Source organism: Saccopteryx leptura, chromosome 5 (assembly GCF_036850995.1).
Source record: "Saccopteryx leptura isolate mSacLep1 chromosome 5, mSacLep1_pri_phased_curated, whole genome shotgun sequence".
In the NCBI taxonomy this organism is placed as follows: Eukaryota; Metazoa; Chordata; class Mammalia; order Chiroptera; family Emballonuridae; genus Saccopteryx; species Saccopteryx leptura.
Window position 1 is genome coordinate 203,890,846 of NC_089507.1, and position 20,701 is coordinate 203,911,546.

At 46.8% G+C, this 20,701-nt stretch overlaps 2 protein-coding genes and 1 non-coding gene across 4 annotated transcripts in view; all 3 read right to left on the reverse strand.

The window, feature by feature from the left end:
- Window positions 1-20,701, reverse strand: part of EYA2 (EYA transcriptional coactivator and phosphatase 2) — a 200,504-nt gene that overhangs the window by 167,833 nt on the left and 11,970 nt on the right. The gene's annotated exons all lie outside the window — the stretch shown is intronic.
- Window positions 1-20,701, reverse strand: part of SLC2A10 (solute carrier family 2 member 10) — a 170,632-nt gene that overhangs the window by 39,550 nt on the left and 110,381 nt on the right. The gene's annotated exons all lie outside the window — the stretch shown is intronic.
- Window positions 9,959-10,122, reverse strand: LOC136407181 (U1 spliceosomal RNA). The gene has a single exon (XR_010751790.1). It is a non-coding gene; the product is annotated as a U1 spliceosomal RNA (small nuclear RNA).

Genomic DNA, 20,701 nt, shown 5'->3' on the forward strand with positions numbered 1-20,701 from the left:
GTCAGCGAGAAATCGACCCAAATTGCTACGCCAGGGCTCGAGCGCGGAGAAGCGGAGTCAGCCACTTCAGAGACGCTGCCCTGAAATACGCCGCTGGGGCCCGCGTTCCAGAGCTCAGTATGTAAAATGGATTTAAAAGCTGGCAAATAAGAATAACAGCTCCTACTGATTGATGCTGACTACCTACCTGCCAGCCACTGTTTGTCTCACACGATCTCATTTAATTCTCACAACAACCCTATGAAGGGGTGTTATCATTAGCCCCATTTTACAGGGAAGAAAACTAAGGCCCGGAGATGGTAAGTAAGACGCCAGGGTTTCCAAGCTGGTAAGTGGATTGAACAAAAGCATTTGGCTCCAGAGCCTGTGCTCTCAGCCACCATGTTAGCAGCCTTTTTTTTTTTCCCCCCTAGACTCAATTTTTTTTAGACCACTTTTTGGCTCACAGCAAAATTGAGAGGAACGTACAGAAATTTCCCATATACCCCCTGCCCTTACACATGCTCAGCCTTAGTACCTTCCACCATCAACATCCCTCCCTGGAGTGGGACATTTGTTACAATTGGTGAACCGACATGGATACATTATCATCACCCAAAGTCCACAGCTGACATTAGGGCTCACTGGTGGTGGTGTACATTCTGTGGGTTTGGACAGATGTCAAAAAACATGTATCCATCATTACAGTATCAAAGAGAGTAGTTAGACTGCCTACCTATTCATCTGATCCTCCGTGCTCCACCTATCCACCCCTCCCCAAGCCCTGGAAACCATAGCTCCTTTCACTGTCTCCACAGTTTCTCCTTGTACAGGATGCCACATTGCTGGTATCACACAGCACATTATTGGCTTTGTTCAGTTAGTAATATGCATTTAAGGTCCTTTCATGTCATTTCATGTCTTGGCAGCTTCTTTCTTTTTAGCACTAAGTAATATTCCACGATCTAACCATTCGCCTACTCAGAGACATCTTGATTGCTTCCAAGTTTTGATAATTATGAATAAACCTGTTACAAACATCCTCGTGCAGGTTTTTGTGTGGACATCAGTTTTCAGTTCCTTTGGGTAAATACCAAGGAGTGCAATTGCTGGATTATATGGTAAAAGCGTGTCGTTTTTAAAGAAACGGTAGAACTGTCTTCCAAGTGGTTGTACCATTTTGTATTCTCATCAGCAATGAATGCGAGTTCCTGTTGCTCCGTATCCTTGCCAGCATTTGGTGCCATCCAGCCTTCTTTTAAACACTTAAGGAAACACTACTGCCTCCTCTAAGATGTCCACAGCCATTAAAAAAGAAAAGGGTCAATCTATGTTTTACTGCCAGTCTGGGGTAAACTTGGGGTCAAGTCTTGGCCCCGGCCTTTATCAGCCGATTTTCTAAGTTCTGTATTGAAAAGACTGGTCTCAACTCTCAGCTCAACGACCCTGGGTGATTCCCTTCCCTTCTCTCAGCCTCAGTTTTCTCATCTATAAAGTGGACATCATGACCTCTGGCTGACAAGGTGATCAAAGACAATACATATGACACGCCGATCCCGTGGATCCGTGGTTCTAAACTGGGGGTGGTCCTGCTTCTCTGGAGACATTTGGCAATTTTTTTCTTGTTGTCACAACTTGAGATGAGAGGGTGGGGGGTGCTACCGGTCTCTGCTGGCCTCGAGTGCTGCTAAACCTCTTGCAGTGTTCAGCCCCCCATAACAGAATGATCTGACCCCAATGTCAGTCCTGCGAAGCTGAGAAACCCTGTGGTAGGCATTCAAAGTGGCCTCTCTGGTTAATATTCCTCAGGCTCATGGTGAGGACGAGCTGGGCTGATACTGACGTAAGGGTCCCAGCACTGTGCCCGGCACAGAGTAGACTCTTCCCAATCATCTGCTTTCTCCCAGCCTGCCTCCCTCTCATCAAGGCCAAATGAGAGGAGAAAAGAACCAAAGTGTCCCATGCAGCTGTTGATTCGTTTCCCTTTTAACGTGCTTCTGTGCCTTCTCTGCAGAATTTCTCCAAATGTACCGTCTAGAGTCCAAACCACAGACTCCTTTTTTTGGTCATTATCTCTCTTCCAGTTATCTTCTGGTCCTTTCTGCATCATCACCCACCTCCCCATCCTCTCCCTCTCCTCAACCACACAGAAGTTTCACCCTGGGCAGGGGACAACAGAGCACCCTGTATAGGAGTCTGACTTGGGTTCTCAAAAACAAACCAACAAACCAACAAAAAACTGACAATCACCCTCTCTGGAGAATAAAATAGGTCACTTCAACTATCTGAGCCTGTTTCCTCATCTCAAAAATGGGATTAATTCAATACAATAATTTATATATATATAAATATGGTCTACCGGAAAGTTCCATCCGTTTTTGGAATAAAACAAAATACAAATTTTTCTTACCACCAGTAAACTTCATTAAATAATATAATTGCCATTATTATTAATGATTTCTTGCCAGCATGAGGGCAATTTGTATATCCCATTTTTGAAAAATGTTTTATCTTTTGATGCGAAAAATGGAACTAGTGCTTGTTTGATATCTTCTTCATTTTTGAATTTTTTGCCCTTCAAAAAATTTTGTAAGGACAAAAACAAGTGATAGTCAGAGGGTGCTAAGTCTGGGGAATATGGTGGATGCGACAGACATGCTTCTGTAGCATTTCTTCCTTGTTGAAATTCCTAAAAATTACAGTGGCGTAAATGAACTTTATCAGTAGCCATGGGTACACTATGGCTTCACACATAAGACTAACGTGAATCAACTTTGTTTTAGTTAATTTGCTACATCAGTATGTATACATTAAGTGATAAAAATAGAGAGGCAGGCCCTGGCCGGTTGGCTCAGTGGTAGAGCATCGGCCTGGCATGCAAGGGGTCCCGGGTTCGATTCCCGGCCAGGGCACACAGGAGAAGCGCCCATCTTCTTCTCTACCCCTCCCCCTCTCCTTCCTCTCTGTCTCTCTCTTCCCCTCCCGCAGTGAGGCTCCATTGGAGCAAAGATGGCCCGGGCGCTGGGGATGGCTCCTTGGCCTCTGCCCCGGGCGCTGGAGTGGCTCTGGTCGCAACAGAGCGACGCCCCGGAGGGGCAGAGCATCGCCCCCTGGTGGGCAGAGAGTCGCCCCCTGGTGGGCATGCCAGGTGGATCCCGGTCGGGTGCATGCGGGAGTCTGTCTGACTATCTCTCCCCGTTTCCAGCTTCGGAAAAATAAAAAAAAATAGAGAGGCACACATGCGCCAAATAAACATGTGCTTACGTGTCGAAACTTGTGATAGAAACGGACAGAACTTTCTGGTAGACCTTATATATATATAAACTCAGCACAGAATTCAATAAATGGCAGCTATTATCATCTGACTTTTATTTTTGAGTCTTTAATTTTTATCAAAGTTCATGTAAGACATACAGGTAGTTTTAAAATTCATATAATAATACAGAATTGATACTTAGGAGCAATCTCCCCTCCAGCCCAGTTCCCAGGGGTAACCACCGTCAACTTTTTGAGCTGTTCCCTCTGGTAATGAACTCCACATCTCCAAGTAATATGCTGACACAGTCATTTCTCGATGTGTCAGTTTTAGGTTTGATTTTACACGCGTTCCCCTTATCCTGTTTCATCCAAATCAGAAGCATATTTTCATAGCATCACAGAATCTTAGCAATGGAAAAGACTTGGACATGATCTAATCCTGATGCTTCCAGACTTTTACATTCCACAAACTGGTCATTTTATAAAGGACACTGGAACATCCAGATATAGAAAGGGCATAGTCTCAAAGGACCATCCTTTAAGTAAACATCAGTTTCATTCCTCGGATTAAAACTTCCTCACTCAGTCCCACTGGCCCTGGCACGTGGAACAGTGTTTGCGAACCTCTGCTCCAGTCCTGCATTCTCGCTCAAAATTAGAATTGCTGTATCATCATCACCCAGGCTCTGCTTGAATCCTTCTGGGGACAGTCCACTCACTACTGCATGAGGCAGCCTCCACGTAGCATTAGAAGCTCTATGAGTTGGAACTGTCCTTGCAACGTTTTATCATGATACTGATTCATCCCTAAGCACTCTGATTGCCTCAGAAAAGGGCTTTTTCTCCATTATGCACTCAACCCACAAACTGATTCTCCTGCCCACACCCTTCACTATAGATCACTCCAACCTCACTGTGCCCCTTGCAGCCTCCAGATGGAATTTTCCTTCTCCAAACATTCCCCCACCTCCTTCAGATGAGATTCCACAGGACTATGGGATCCTGACCCTTTGACAGTTAGTTTTGCAGGCCCTCCCTTCCCTTCAGCTTTAAGGAAAAACTGTGGGTGACTATTGTTATTATTATTACTATCGGTACAATTTATTTGTGATGGCAAAGCACGTCTCCAGGCCCATCCCAACCCACAGTTCCCTGAGCCTGCTCCAAACCCTTAGAAACAATGCTTCCATTTTGCTATTTCCTCACGTTTCTCTCCTTATGATGGTCTGCCCTCGCTAAAAGTAGCTGTTGGCAGCAGGATCTGCATTTAAAGTAGCCCGGGTGGGAGAGCGGGGCCAGAACACAATGTGCTCTTGTTGCAGGGAAGAATTTTCTTGTAGCTCAGAGGCAGAGGCCCCGACATCAGCGCAGTGCCACATCCGGGCCACACAACCTTCTAGAACCCTTTCCTGGAGCAGTCTCTGAAACTGAAAGCTGTCCCTTCCCCTCCATCTGCATCCTGACCCGGCAGAGAAGGAAAAAGTGACCCCCAACAGCTGAGGTCACTTTTGCACGAGCTCATGAAACATCACCAGCCTGAGCACCAGTGGTTTTACAAGCCCGGTTATAAGGGATTAGAGTAGAAAAGTCTCTTCCCCACCCCAGTCTCCCCTCATGCCACTTCTATCAGTTTCCTGTGTATCCTTTCAAAATGGCTTTATGCAGATAGAAGCAAGTATGAATGTATATTGCTATTCACTCCACCCCTATTTTTTTTAACAAATAGTAGCATGCTATACTACTTCCTTTTTGTAACATTTGTTTCTGCAAGTTTTTACCAAATTCATGTCTAGAGAGTATAGTCATTCTGTTTCACTGCTACATAGTATTCCGCTGTGTGGATAAACCACAGTCTGGGTAACCAGCTCACTGTCTAGACACATTTGGTGTTTCTAAACTTCTGTCGTTACAAATAGGCTACAATCAAGACATATACATGCTACTTTGCACAGGAACAACTGCAAGGAATTCCTAGCAGTAGGATTGCTAGGTTGAAGGGTGGTTGCATCTACAATTTGGATAAATCTGCCCCCCAAACAGCCCCCAAAAGGACCATGCAGATACACACTACAACCAGCAATAAATGAGTGTTTATGCCCCACAGCCTCCTCAGCAGAGAATGCTAGCAAAATTTGGGATTTTTGGCAATCTTCTGGGTGTGATTTCAACTGTATATCTTTGATCTTAAGTGAGACGGGACATCTTTTCACATATTTAAGAGTCATTGCGTTTCTGTTTCTGTGAGTTGCCTGGTCATATCTTTCATCTATTTTCCTAACAGATTATTATTATCTGTTTCCTTATCAGTTTCTCTCCAGAGCCAGTGCCTACCTAGTGGCTCCTTTAATTATTCAATGAGAATCAGCTAGTATTTGGTGTGTTAACAACCATCCAGCACTAACCTGAGACTTTCTTCTGGATTTAAACAAATTGAAAGTGAATGGAAATGAAATTTAAAAGATCACTAAGTGATTTAAAGTTATCCAACACTCTATTGAAATATCACCTGAAAACCATCACGTGGAAGGTTTCCCATGCTTTGGGACATTCTGGTTTAGTAGATAAGAGTGGGGGTTCTGGAGAGATTGACTTGTGTGAGAACACTGCTTTCTGCAGATTCACTACGGGTCTTGGGGCACCTTTTCCCTCCCTGAGCTTTCAATTCTTCTTCTGTGAAAATGAGCACGTTAACCATGCCTGATGTTAGGGGTCTCTGAGGAGTAAATCACATCACATGCCTGTGTATTGCTATTCAATAAATGCCACATACTGCTATTACTATGATTTATTTTTTGCTGGTAGTAATTTTTATACTTTGTATTTGATTAAGTTCAAATTTACTAGTACAAAGGACACATAGATATCTTTTACCCAGATGCAAAACTGCAGTGAGCATCTCAGCCCGTTTGACTTGTCAACTGCGCTCGCTCTGTCTATGCACATGCACACATGCGCACGCACACATATTTATTTTTCCTGAATCGTTTAATAATAAGTTATTTACATCATGGATCTTTACCCCTAAGTACTTCAGTGTGTATTTCCTAAGAAATGCATAATCACAAGACGATTATCAACATCAGTGAGTGTAACACCAATAAAGTATCTTACTTAAGACACTCTGTATTACAATTTGTCAACTGACTAATGTTTGTTATGGCATTTCCCCTCCTACTGAGGAGCTGGTCTAGAATGAACTGCATTTAACTGTCATATCTCTTCAGGCTCCTTTAACATTTCTTCTGCCTTTCTTTGTCCTAGAACATTAGCATTTTTGAAAAATAAGGTGCCCTTTTGGAAACAGAACGTTCCTCGTCTGCGTTCGATTGCTGGTTTCCTCACGATTAGACGCAGGTTATGCATTCTCGGCCAGAACACTTCATGGCTGTTGTGAGGCCAGAACCCTTCATGGATGATGTGAGTCCGTCTCAGGGTATCACATGGCTGTCCTCCCCTTAAGACGATGTTAATACCCAGTCACTGTGTCATCTGATTTTGCTGCTGAACAGTGGCTATTTCTCTCCCTTGGAATTAACAAGACATCTGTGGGGAGATCCTTCAAGAGCACACAAATATCCTAGTCCTCATCAACATCCCCCACCAAGGAATTAGCGTCTACAGATGACTCCTGACTGAACCAGTCTTTACCATAATGGTTGCAGTATGACGTGTTTCTAACCCAGCTCTCCCCCCCCCACACACACACATTTCCTGCTGGTCCTTGTCATTCTACTGTAAATAAACCTCCTTCTCCCCTGTTTATTTACTTATCTATTCATTATTGATCTAGACCAGGGATTCCCAAACTTTTTACACAGGGGGCCAGTTCACTGTCCCTCAGACCGTTGGAGGGCCGCCACATACAGTGCTCCTCTCACTGACCACCAATGAAAGAGGTGCCCCTTCTGGAAGTGCGGTGGGGGCTGGATAAATGGCCTCAGGGGGCCGCATTGCAGCCTGCAGGCCGTAGTTTGGGGACGCCTGAATGGATTCATATTTTCTCAATGGTTTAGAAGTCACCATTTGATGCTCTAATTGTCCCAGATGAAAGCCAGCTACTGTTGCATTTCAAAATTCACTTATTTGAGTATAAAATCATCCAGATCCCCATAAATGTTTTTAAGAATATACAGTAAAGTGAAAAACAAAAGTCTCCTCTCCCTGCCCCCCATGGGTCACTGCAGTTCACTATTCCCCTCCCATCGTCCAGGACTTTGCGACGCATTTAAAATTACGAGGAGTAACTTAGTAAAGGTCCCTTACATGACCTTTTAAACTAAGGGTGATGCAGTTAGGGTCTCCCACGACCTCGCTTGGGTTGTTTATCAAATCCCTTCGCACTCCCTTCCTGTGAGTTATTAAACAGTTCTTCCCCAAACTGAAAGTCGGCGAGGATGCTCCAAGGAGAAATAAGCTAACCGGTTTCCTTTATAACAGAGTCTTATTATAATTAAAGAAAGCAGGGCAAGTCAGTAAACGGAACCAACTGTATGAGCCTGTAGCAAGTGGGAGAAAAGTCCACTTAAACTTTCCTGAAGTAAATGAGAAGGAATTGAATAACCCGTGGTTCTAGCTTTAGAAATAGCTGGATGCAGGTGCTCACGTGATGTCATCAGGAGTCTTTTGCCTCCATGTCTTTCCTCCAGGTGGCCTTCATCCTTAGCCTGGTCTCTTCTAAGCAAAATGGCCACATTCTACTAGGTTAGCCAACCAGAGCAAAGAAAGTACCTTTCCCCAAGAATTGCAGCAAAGTTCCCAGGACTGGCTGCCACTCAACTTGAGTCACATATTTGTACCTGAACCAGTCCCTGAGGGCCAGGGGATAGAACTCTGTGATTGGCTGGGTTTACATCTAGAACTGGGGAGTAAAGTCTCCACCTGGTCACAGGTCTCCGCCTGATCATCAGTCTCCACCTGGAACCGGGGAGTAAGGTAATACCCCGAAAGTGCAGTGGAAACCAAAAAGGAAAGAAAAGAAAGAAAAACCAGAAGACTAAATGGAAGCCAGGCTTCATCCACTACAGAAGACTAAATATGGAAATGAGAGAAGATAAGTTATTGGATGTCTCTTGTAAACCGTAAAGGGCGGTGCACGCATAAAAGGTTATATTCCAGCCTTCAGCACAGGACCTGGAACCCAGCCCCAAGGAAACACCTGGCCTGTCTTGTCTCACCTGCTCGTCTCTAAGTTCCTGGAGAGGGGCTGGGGGTACTTCTAGCCCCGTCTCCATAGCTGCTGTCAGAGCCTACCCACCCTGGAGGCTCTCCGATGAAAAGCAAGCCAAGATTGGTCACAGCTAGATGTCCTGGCAGGGTGTGGAGAGGTGGCATCTTGGCCAGCTTCCAAGCTGGGAAGGGTGACAGGGACCAAGAGTGGGCAGACTTTCAGAGGTGAAACCTTGCTCAGCAGGTATAAAGTTATAATTAACTTTTAGATCAGAGGATTCTGGGTTGGTCTAGAAAAAAAAAAAAGACAATCCTTATTGTGTTAAATCAAAACTGGTGAGCAGGGCTCAAGGAGAGATACCATGTCAATCACGGACATTCAGAAAGCTCCATCTCTCCCAGAGCAATGGTGGGTCCAGCTCCTCCAACTACCTGCACAGCGCTGGCTCTGGACACCTGGAGAGGCCCCGGGACAAGCCCCGGAGACACTTCTCTGGTTTCTGTCTTTTCGTCACTGGCACTTGGAGTGAGGGAGACATGCCTGCCCGCCGCTGAGGGGAGATGATGGCGCAGAGAATCTCAGGACAGTCACAGCGGAGGCAGGATCTCACCGACTCACCTGATTAATATCTACAGAGGAACCGGAAGTTGTCTGAGGATTCTCAGACTCCAGGATTCCACCAACTAAAACATCTCAGAAATAAGAAAGAACTGGGAGAACCCAAAGAAGAGGTTACCATCGCAATCTGCCAGGTAAAGTGTTTAAAAACAACAAACGGGAGGTTTTATAGCCATAAAAAGAAAACATGATACCTTTAAAATAAAAAGGAAATAAAAATAACAGACCATTCTTTAAATTGAACCAGTCTAGTTTTATAAAAGGCTATATGTATCTACCTCCTTTCCTCATTTTGTTATGGGCCAGATGTCGTGGTCTGACCTCAGTCCCACGTATTGGTGTTTGGCAAAAAAGGTCACAGGCTTTGTGCCGCCTGAGAGTTGTGAGTTCAAATCTTGGCTTTGCCATATCCTACCGAGCAAGTTGGCCCATATGAACTTCAATTTCCTCATCTATAAAACGAGACAGCAATTGCTGCCTTGCAGGATGATCATTCATGCATTCACTGTTATTTTATTTTATTCTTTGTATTTTTCCAAACCGAGAAGAGATGCGGGGGAGGCGGGGAGCAGACAGACTCCCGCATGCGCCCGACTGGGATCCACCCGATATGCCCACCAGGGGGCGATGCTAGGCCCCTCTGGGACGTTGCTCCTCTGCAATCAGAGCCATTCTAGCACCTGAGGCCGAGGCCATGGAGCCGTCCTCTGCGCCCGGGCCAACTTTGCTCCAGTGGAGCCTTGGCTGTAGGAGGAGAAGAGAGAGATAGAGAGGGAGAGGGGAGGATGGAGAAGCAGACAGGCACTTCTCCTGTGTGCCCTGGCCAGGAATTGAACCCCGGGACTTCCACACCTTGGGCTCACACTCTATAGCTGAGCCAACTAGCCATGGCCACATTTGCTATTATTATTATTTTTAAAAAATTTATATTTATCGTAGGGAAGAGCGCGAATGCAGTCCCCCACTACCACAAGTTGTGCAGTCGAGTTTCCCACATTTGGGGAAATTGCAGGGGTCAGCACATCCGGAGTGCAATGGATAAGCCTCACCCTGGGAAAACCACTTTTGTGATCTCGGTATCTCCCCTGCCAGGTAAGTATATCGCTATTATTTCTTAAACACAACACTGGATGCTGGGAATACACCAATGAAAGGACAGGCACAGTTTTAAAAAGTCAGACAGAATTAACCTGACCAGGCGGTGGCTCAGTGGATAGAGCGTCGGACTGGAATGCCAAGGACCCAGGTTCGAGACCCCGAGGTCGCCAGCTTGAGTGCAGGCTCATCTGGTTTGAGCAAAAGCTCACCAGCTCGAGCAAGGGGTTACTCGGTATGCTGAAGGCCCATGGTCAAGGCACAGGAGAAAGCAATCAATGAACAACTAAGGTGTTGCAATGCACAACAAAAACCTAATGATTGATGCTTCTCATCTCTCCGTTCCTGTCTGTCCCTGTCTATCCCTCTCTCTGACTCTCTCTCTGTCTCTGTAAAAAAAAAAAAAAAGTAAACAGAATTATGCAAAAGCTCACACAGTTATGTATTTAATGATAAATTTAACTGATCTGAGGAAGTACAAGAAGTTAGGAGGGTTGACAAACTTAGGGGTAAGCTGACCCCACTGACCACTTCCGAGTATTGTGAGGATTAAATTAAATCCATCATTCACAATGTTGCCATGTCCACAAACCACCTGTTCTGTTGACATATTTTTCTTTAAATGGACTCTTTTTCTTCCTTAAGTAAGTTGAGCCCCATTCTAAGAAATACTATTCACTGATGTACTTGAAAGTTTATCTCTCTATATATTTTTTTTTTGACACACACTAAAATGAACATGTCAGTATTAAGAGAAAGTTCCAAAGCTCACTTTGGAAAGCAGAAAGCTAACAGGAACTGGCACACAGAAGGTATTCTGAAAATGTTATTCTCTTTCATTGTGGTCAATGCTCCTGGAAAAAGAGTGATGGTCATTTTTTAAATTTCAGTATCCCTAATTCTTCTCTCCATGAGCCTCCCAATATGCCCCAGAAAGAATCACTCTTAACCCAACCTTAACCCAGCTTACTTATACACCAGGAAAAGGAGATTTAAAACCACCTTGGTTTTGTACCCTGGTTTAAATTTACAGCAACGTCCAGAAGTGCCAGTCCCAAAGCCAGGGAAAAAACACTTTCGTCCAATTCTATTCAGGGGAAATCCCATATATCAAAATCACATCACATATGCTCGCGCGCACACACACACTCGTGCACACGCATGCATGCTCATACCCACACACACTCTTTCTTGAGTAATTAAAGATGACTTAAAAAATTTTTTAAAAAACTTTTAAATTTCGTTTAATAGCATTTTCAAGTTTCAGAGAAGTCAGGCAGATTAAGGTCAAAGAAGTTTAATTCTGCTTAAAAAAAAAAAGTGGAAACTATGGCCCTGGCATGCAGAGGTCACAAGCGTACTGCTGGCAGAGAAGGGGAAGGCAGCGTCAGCGAGGGCAGGGGGCTGGCTATTTCACCACTGATGTATTCTGTTTGTATATTAAATTCACAGCATTTTTTCCCTTACCGCAACGAATTAATGCTTTGTACCATTCGTTTTTAAACAAATAGCCACTTCCGTGCCTCCTTTGTTTTTTTTTTCATTTTTGACACAGACACAAGTTCAAAAGATATTTTACTTTTCTCTTCCTTCCACCATAAGAGGACCAAGAGGGGAAGCTTTATGATGGCAACTGACCTTCAGCCCCAGTGTCCGGAGATACTAGAGGGAGGGGTGGGGACTGTGGCAAACTGAAGACATGCTCTCTGCTCAACGGGAGTGGTCATGACTGAGATCCTCAATTATCACCATGCAAGAATGCAGACCTCATTTGGCTGATCTCCCTATGGTCCAAGAGAAGCCAGAAATCTGGGTTTTTATATGGAATCTCCTGATTTTTAAATGCTGGCAACTCATTCAAATTAAAACACTCTCGGGCCAACAAAAACACATCTGTGGGGTAGAGGTGGCCACAGGCTGCCCGTTTGTGACCCTGGATGAAGGGGGAAGAAAACAAGCCTGGACCCCAGAAAGCTGGGTCTGGCTAAGGCTTGGAGACCAGCTTCGCGTGTGGCGCTCCTCCCCGGCCTCCCTGAGCCTCAGTTTTCCCATCTGTATAACGCCGGGCCGGGCCTAGATAACAGCCAGGCTCTGCCATCTAGATCTGCCCGCAAAAAACAGTAAGTGGAAAGACTGGCGTATCGAGACCACGAAAGTGGGGCATAATCTGACACCATTTCAAACGCTGGTAATTCAACGAGAAATGTTTCTCTTCCCTAGTTGAGGTTTTCTGAGGCAGTGGGCGTGTGTTTAAGAAAACACAACACACCAAGTCAGGAATTTCATCAGGAAAAACGTGGCAGCCTCGAATGGGCTCACATCTGGGGATTTGCTTGTTGTTGAGAGAACATGCCGTTCTCGCTTCGACAAATGACAAGTCAAGGCAGGAGGCTCTGCGGGGACGAGGTCGGCTCCTCTGGGAGCCCGGGGAGCAGAAAGTGGCCAAGGACCGGCCGCCTGGTCAGCACAGCGAAAGCACAGCTAGAGGCCTCTAATCTCCCGCACACACCCCCAGCCACCCCCCAAAAAGAAAGGAAAAGGCCAAACTACAAAGTTCTCAGTCACCATGTGCTTCGCAGCCCCTCGTCCCACCCCAGCTTCTAAGGTAACTCGGCTTTTGTCTAAAATGAAACCTAACTTTCTAACTTCCTCTCTCACACAAGAACAGTCCCGAGTCACCCATCCCCCAGCCCCATCCGCACGCCCAGTGTGGACTCTGGGCCGGGCACAGCGCTAGATGCCATACATGCATGATCTCACTTCGTCACAGAGGAATCCTTAATATGCCCACTCCACAGATGAAAACCCTGAGGCTCAGGCAGAGAAAGCCGGTTAGTGGTGGGTTTAAATCTATGTTTGCTCAAAACAAAAGCCTTCTAAGCTGTTGACTACTCTTAAGTGTCAGTTCTACTATGGAATATTTATCTTCATGGGTTAATCCAAAAAAAATTGTCATGGAAAAAGAGGCCAGCGATGTAACCTAACTGGAGAGCTCTTTGTGAACAAGGTAGAGCGTCTGGTCAGTTCCTTTTCTGGGTTTCTCTGTCTCTGTGTCCGCAGAACAAAGGGGAGGGGTGGGCCAGGACAGCCGAGCAAACACTGCATGGCAGCGTGGCGGGAGTCTGGCCTGGCCATCCTGGTTAACGCCCTTGGTCCCTGTCACATCCTCTCTAAAACGGGATCATGAAAGAACGCACTTGTGAAGACGGGAGGAGACCGAGGTGCTTGTAAGCGTTTGCTTCAGGCCAAGTTCACAGGAAGTGCTCCAACCTGCTCCTCCCCCTGCCACCCCCACCCTCTCAAATGCTCGGGGCCAAAAACCGTGCTTGCGGTCACCTTGGGCACTATGTCACCTTCCAGATCATTCCCTCAGTAAATCCCATCAGCTCCACCTTCAATGTCTATCCAGAGTCCAACTACTGCTCGCCACCCCTGCTGCCACTCCCACGTCCAAGTCACCGTCACCCTTTACTCAAACAGTCTCTTGGTTGGTGTCCCTGCTCCACCTTTGCAGTCTGTTCTCATGGCAGCCAGAGGGATTCTGCTCAGGGTCAGCCAGATCTTGTTCTTCCTCTGCTTGGAGCCCTCTGATGGCTCCCACCTCATTCAGAGTAGAAGCCAAAAACCTATCCATAGCTTACAATGCTCTATATCGGTGGCCTCTGACCACCTGCCTGACCACATCTCCTGTCCCCTCCCCTCACTCTGCTCTAGCCACAGTGGACTCTTGGCCATTCCTGAACACACCAGGCTTTTTTCCTCAGGGTTTTGCTCTTCTGCCAGAGTTTACGGGGACCTTCCCTGCCACTGACGTGCTGGAGCTGGCTTGTATCAGCTGGTTGTTAAACCACTGGTAGCTTGAAATCAGCCATGGTGAGAGTATTTACACAATAAGAAGTGGCAAACAGGCCCTGGCCGGTTGGCTCAGTGGTAGAGTGTCGGCTTGGTGTGCGGAAGTCCCGGGTTCGATTCCCGGCCAGGGCACACAGGAGAGGCGCCCATCTGCTTCTCCACCCCTCCCCCTCTCCTTCCTCTCTGTCTCTCTCTTCCCCTCCCGCAGCCGAGGCTCCATTGGAGTAAAGATGGCCCGGGCGCTGGGGATGGCTCCTTGGCCTCTGCCCCAGGCGCTAGAGTGGCTCTGGTCGCAACAGAGCAACGCCCCGATGGGCAGAGCATCGCCCCCTGGTGGGTGTGCTGGGTGGATCCCGGTCGGGCGCATGTGGGAGTCTGTCTGTCTGACTGCCTCCCCGTTTCCAGCTTTAGAAAAATACAAAAAAAAAAAAAAAAAAAAAAAAAAAAAAGAACGGCAAGAAAAGCCCAGAGTAAGTAGAAGGAAGGAAATAATAAAGAGCAAAGCAAAACTAAATGACATAGAGGCTAAAAAACAATACAGAAGATCAATGAAACCAAGAGCTGGTTCTTTGAAAAAAAAAAAAAAAAAAAAAGAAGTGGCAAACACTACACATCAGTGCCTTTTTTTTTTTTTAAAGAGAGCCAGACAGATCACCAGCACACCACCGCAGTGACCACTCTATTTTAAACTAAAATTAAACTAAAAACACCATTCTTCCTTATTGTACTCCAACACTCCCTATTTACCCTTCCCTGGTTAATTTTCTTAACACTTAACACACTGTTATATTAAATACATATTTGCTTATGTCCTTGTTTATTGTCTCTCTTCTACCAAAAACACAAGCTCCAAGAGGGCAAGGATTCAGTCCAGTTCTGCTCTCCGCTTCCTATTAAGTGCCTGAAACAGTGACTGCCTCCTCGTCGGTGTTCAATATTTATGTGTCGAAGGGATGAGTGACGCCTACTCTCGTTATTATAGGGAACCTCAGCATGGATGGCGTTTCAGACACCTGATGGGGTTTGGAGCACTGGGGACATGTCCAAAAGGAAACATCACATGGTCCACAGTCCTAGGCTGTGGCACTGCCTTCCCTCCCTGGACACTCGTGTCTCCCTGGGTTTCCACGGCGGACCACCGGTACCAGCTGCGAAGATGCAGTAGGCAACATACTGAACCGGTCCTGGCGAACTTCGCTCTCGGCGCTGGAGCTGCACGGAGTCAGAGCTGGAGCAGCAGCCAACGCCAGCCCCGATCACGGCTGCCCACGCGCCAGAATAAAACCTACTGTTTGCACCGCTTTTCAAAGTAGCACCCACCATGGTCTCTCAAAGGTAAAAGTTAATAAATTCTCCGAAGACCCTTAAAGGTTGTTGAACCTCTCACCCGATGTTGAATTCCTTCTCTAACATCTGAGGCAGGTGTTCATAAATGGCCTCAACAGTTGGCAAACCCACCCACAGTTAAGCCCAAATCAGCCCAACTCATAACCTCACGGCCAATGCAGGGCCCAAGGGGACACAATTCAGATCCGTTTTTTCTCACTTATGGTGAGAAAATTCTTTTTACCAAACTGTACGTGACTGCCTGGAGCCCAGGAAATGGTTTACTTCTGAAGAAGGTAAGGTGCCTATGTGGACATGTTAAATGCTATCCTACAACGCACCTCCAAAAACCTGTCTTATCCTCAATGTTCATAGTGCCAAGGCAGAGAGACCTTGGCTTGCCCAAAAACACATGCTTTCTTCTCATTTTCTTCATATTAGTGACCAACTTGGTTTACACTTCATTTTCATACTTTTATGGAGACCTGGCTATAGGAAAGATGTCCTTTTCCTCTTAAATCTACTCTAGGACAACCATCCCAAGAGCCTGAGCTCCAGGGTTGGGGAGACAATAGGGAGAGGCGGGGATTGTAGTGAACTGAGAACTCATCCGTCTAAAAGAGGTAGTCATTGCCCGGCCCGTCGATTAAAGTCATGTGGAAATGTGGGCACGGTGTTGACATATCTTCTGATTTTTTAATGGAAGCCAGAAATATGCATTTTTGTGTGAAATGTTCAGATTTTCAAAGGTTGGCTCCATTTTCTGTTTTAAATGTTCTGCAGACCAAACAAAATGCATGCTGGCTGCTGGCGCGCAACCGGTGTTGCATCAGACGTGACTACAGTGTCACTAGATGGAACATGAGAAAGTCCAATCAAGACAAGAATGGAGGACAAAGCTCAACACGAGCTGATCACCGGAGGCCTAGGGATGTAGGCTCAGCACAGCCAGGTTCGCTCCTTCCACTCCAGGTGATTCCGAAGCCTTCCCCGCCCCCTCCCCCCGTCCCGGACTCCGGTGCACCTCCTACGCTTGGCCGGAGTGTTCCAAAGACTGAGGGCGGATTCTGTACCAGACGCTGCCATGAAAGAGATGGCCATCCCTGAAAACCCTTATTTAAAATATAAAATAAAAGATAACCCTCTAGACCTGCGGAAAAGAGCATGTGGGAGGCAGAACAGAGGCAGGTCTCGAAAGTTCCAACCTCCTAGGAGTGTTTGCGGAGCAGAGGAGACAATACCCCCAGAGCAGACGTCCCCAAACTACGGGCCCGCGGGCCGCATGCAGCCCCCTGAGGCCATTTATCCGGCCCCCCACCGCACTTCCGGAAGGGCCACCTCTTTCATTGGTGGTCAGTGAGAGGAGCACTGTATGTGGCGGCCCTCCAACGGTCTGAGGGACAGTGAACTGGCCCTCTGGGTAAAAAGTTTGGGGACCCCTGCCCCAGAGTCTCACAGCACCTGGAAAACTACAGCTTTCACAAATGGCAGAGCAGCCCCGGAGAAGAAGAGTAGAGAGGGCTGACCTAGAGGTGCATCAGAATGAAGTTTTGGGGTCCAGAGAGAACCAGTCCACCCTCCCCCCGTCCCAGCAAACAGTTTGGAAATCTACCTCTTTCCTCCTCCATCCCTAGTTCCAGAGGTGGCATACAGCCAAGTATAGAATCCTCCTGAATGAGGATTCATTAAGAAGATTAATATCACCCACATTTGAGCTCCTGAACCAGCCGTACCTGACACCAGAACTCCCCAGGACTTTTCATTTCCCTAGGTCAATAATTTCCTTTTCCTTAAACCACTGTGGAAATAAGTTTTCTGTTACTTTACACACAGAACAATCTCTATAGCGAGTGGCCCCCTGGCCGGGCATTTGCCAACCTCCAGCTTCGGGGTGGGGGTGGAGGACTATGAATTTAGTATTGTCAGCCTGGACCGCTCGGTTCTTTAAAGTGCTGAGTGCTGAGCTCACTTCCGCACCCCCGCTGCCCCAGCCTAATTCCTCGACTTTCCAATCTCCTGTGCGGAATCCTTCGAGGCCCCCCTTTTTTCCACTTTCACGTCTGTAGCCATTGGAAACTATCACCCAGTCCTTGCAATGTGAACAACACGAGAAGTTCTCTGCCATTCTAAACAGTGGCTGACAACCATTTATGAAACCTGCAAACATTTCACCACTCCTAAATCAACCCCAGATGACAAAATAATAATCATCATGAAACTAATGAAAACCCGAAGGAGGATGAAATTTGGACCACGTGGCCGTTACCCATGATGAGGGGTGATCGGGGAAAAAATAATCCTGAGAAAGACATAAAAATGAAGCAAACTGATTGCTCCTTGGAAGAAGTCTCAGCCCCCACCCCCATGAGACGCAAGTCCTACTTTTTCCTGGAAACGATATTTTAGCATCTCTTGGCATCCTTCTGGTCAGGAACTGGTAGAAAGGAAAGGAAAGAGAGAATGAGGGAAGACTCAGTGCCTTCTCACTGAAGTTAGACTCCCAGGTTCTGCGTCCATGTTTGGGAGTGTGGTCACAAACTGTGAGCCCCTAGGTGCATTTCGATGGTTCCTCGCGGTGATTTTAAAATTAGGACATTTCTCATAAAAATCCAGATTTCAATGTCTTTTGAGAAATCAGAATTCATGGCAATATAGAGCCTGCATTCTTCCCCTCCCCCCCCCCACCATCACCCCTGTCCAGTTCATTAACTTTGTTTACCTATCTGGCCACTTTGAGTATCTGAGTTTGCAATGATTGAATTCAGATTTAGGTCCTATGTATCTTTAAAAAAAAAAAAAAAGCATTTCAAAATTATAATAATTTTGACTTCAGACACACCTGATTGGCACAGAATGGCTGCTGGGGTCCCTCCGATTGGGTCCTCCCACCATGACCTCATCTCCCCCCACCCGCTAATCACTTGGTCTCCCCCAGTCCCACCAGCTGCTGGGCCGCTTCCCTCACAAGGCTTTGGGACTTGTCCTTTCTTTTCTCTAGAATGTTCCTCCCCAGGTAGCGGCACTCTCACTCCCTCAGAGCCATGCTGGGTGGTCACCTGCCCGGCGAGGCCCCCCTGCCCCGGGTGCCCCCTCCCCACCTTCCCTTGGTTTCCCGTACAGGCTTGTCACCAGCGGACATTCGGTGCCTCCACATACTTCTCTGCTTACATTCGGTCTTTCCCCACTTCACGGCAGCCCCATGAGGGAGGGGTTTGAGCTTGCGTTTGTCACTACCTGTGCTCTTCATGTCCACAGGATATGTGCCTGGTACGTATTTTTGAATGAATGAATGAATGAATGAATGAATGAAGAAGCTCAGTTTTCCACCATCAGGAGGAAATGAAGGTGGGGAGTCAGGTGGAGAAGGAAGGTGAACAAAGGCCAACCCAGGGAGTCTGCCCACCTAGCCCCTAAAAACCAGGCAGACCCTTCTAGAGAAAAAGACATTTTCCATGACAAGAAAAAAGGGAACAAAAAGGAAAATAAAAATCCTAAAAGTGGAGCCCAGGGCAGCATTGCGGCGCAAGGGTTTTGATAAGCGTTCTCCTCCGCCCCTGACCCCTGCCACTCCAAGTCCCAACTCTCCTTGGGACAGGGCGAGCGTCTGTCGCAGACTGGCCACGTGACTGTGGCGGGCCCCTGCGCTGGGGGCTTCAGTGTCCTCATGGGCCCCTTGAGGCCGTCCTAGCAACATCTCAAGTGAGGATGCCAAAGCCAGTGTCTCTGGCTGCGTTTTAAGTCGTCTGGAAAAACCTGAGCTGGTTTCCAGCTTGCGTCGCGTGTCCCAGGCACGCTTCCCTTCTCTCCCACACCAGGCTGCACCACAGTGCATCCCACACGAAGATGGGAGTTCTACGGCTACTTTTTCCTCCAAGAGTCATCAACGGCATTTAATCATCACTGGCTGTGTGTCAGGTGCTTGTCTCTGCAGGTCATCGTTGTCAGCTCCTAGGATGTGGATTCACTTCATAAATGAAGAAACTGAGGCTGGAAGAAGTTACGTAAACCCAGGGTTGTGTGGCTAGTAAGTGGTAGACTCTGGATTTGAACCTGCGCAGAGTGGCTTTTTTTTTTTTTTGTATTTTTCTGAAGCTGGAAACGGGGAGAGAGTCAGACAGACTCCCGCATGCGCCCGACCGGGATCCACCCGGCACGCCCACCAGGGGGCGATGCTCTACCCACCAGGGGGCGATGCTCTGCCCCTCCGGGGAGTCGCTCTGCCGTGACCAGAGCCACTCTAGCGCCTGGGGCAGAGGCCAAGGAGCCATCCCTAGTGCCCGGGCCATCTTTGCTCCAATGGAGCCTTGGCTGCGGGAGGGGAAGAGAGAGACAGAGAGGAAGGGGGGTGGTGGAGAAGCATATGGGCGCTTCTCCTATGCGCCCTGGCCAGGAATTGAACCTGGGTCCCCCGCACGCCAGGCCGACGCTCTACTGCTGAGCCAACCGGCCAGGGCCCAGAGTGGCTCTTGATCCCGGCATTGGGCTACAGCTCAAGCTAATAGGATACACGACTCCATCCCTTGTAAAACACCGAAAAACTCCCGCTGAGACTAAGGCCCCCTTTGTTTCCCTCTCATGCCTGTCACTAATTAATTAATTGCCCAGTTAAATGAAGCTAAAGCAGAAGGTAATTTCATTCTTTCTATGGTGGTTAAAGAGGTAGGGAAGTGCAGTTGTGAAGACAACTTCTGGGCCTGGCTGTGCTGCTTAGTCACTGTGTGACCTTGAGTAAGTCACTTAACCTCTCTGTGCCTTACTTTTCTCATCAAAAATGGGACTACTAAGAGCACTTCCTCGGTAAAACTGTTGTAAGGAATAAATGAGTTGGAACCTACACTCATTCAGAAAAGATCTTAGTATCGAATAAGCACTCAGAGGTTATTTTTTATCAACATTGTAATCATCCACAGGTAGTGATTCTTCTTTGAAAGATGTGATATACAGACTAAATGCATCCAGACACTAGCGTGCCCTGATGAAACTTCACCCACATCCTTGAGAGACCTCATTTATTTCATTTTATTCCCCCGAGAACAGAGCACAGAGGTACAATTCTGGTTAGTAGGAAGTTGGTTATTTGGCGCATTCATTCATTGTAAGCAACTTGCAGGAATAAGCTTTAGAAGTAAAAGATTTCATTTAAATGAATACATCTTGGGGAAATTTTCACATTTTCAGATTTGTGCTTTTTAAACATCCCCGGTAAATTTTGCCATGCCTGGGTGCCACTTTTGCTAATAATTACCTGCTTGACTTGATTTCAAACCATTTTTGTCAAGCAGTAAAACCGAGTGAAACCAATTGTTTGAAATGCTTGTTCTATCTTTTCCAAATGCAAGATAAAATAAAGACAAAATTCTAAAGAAAAAAAAAGTTCCTGCATGTTTTAAGTCAATGTGGAAAGGG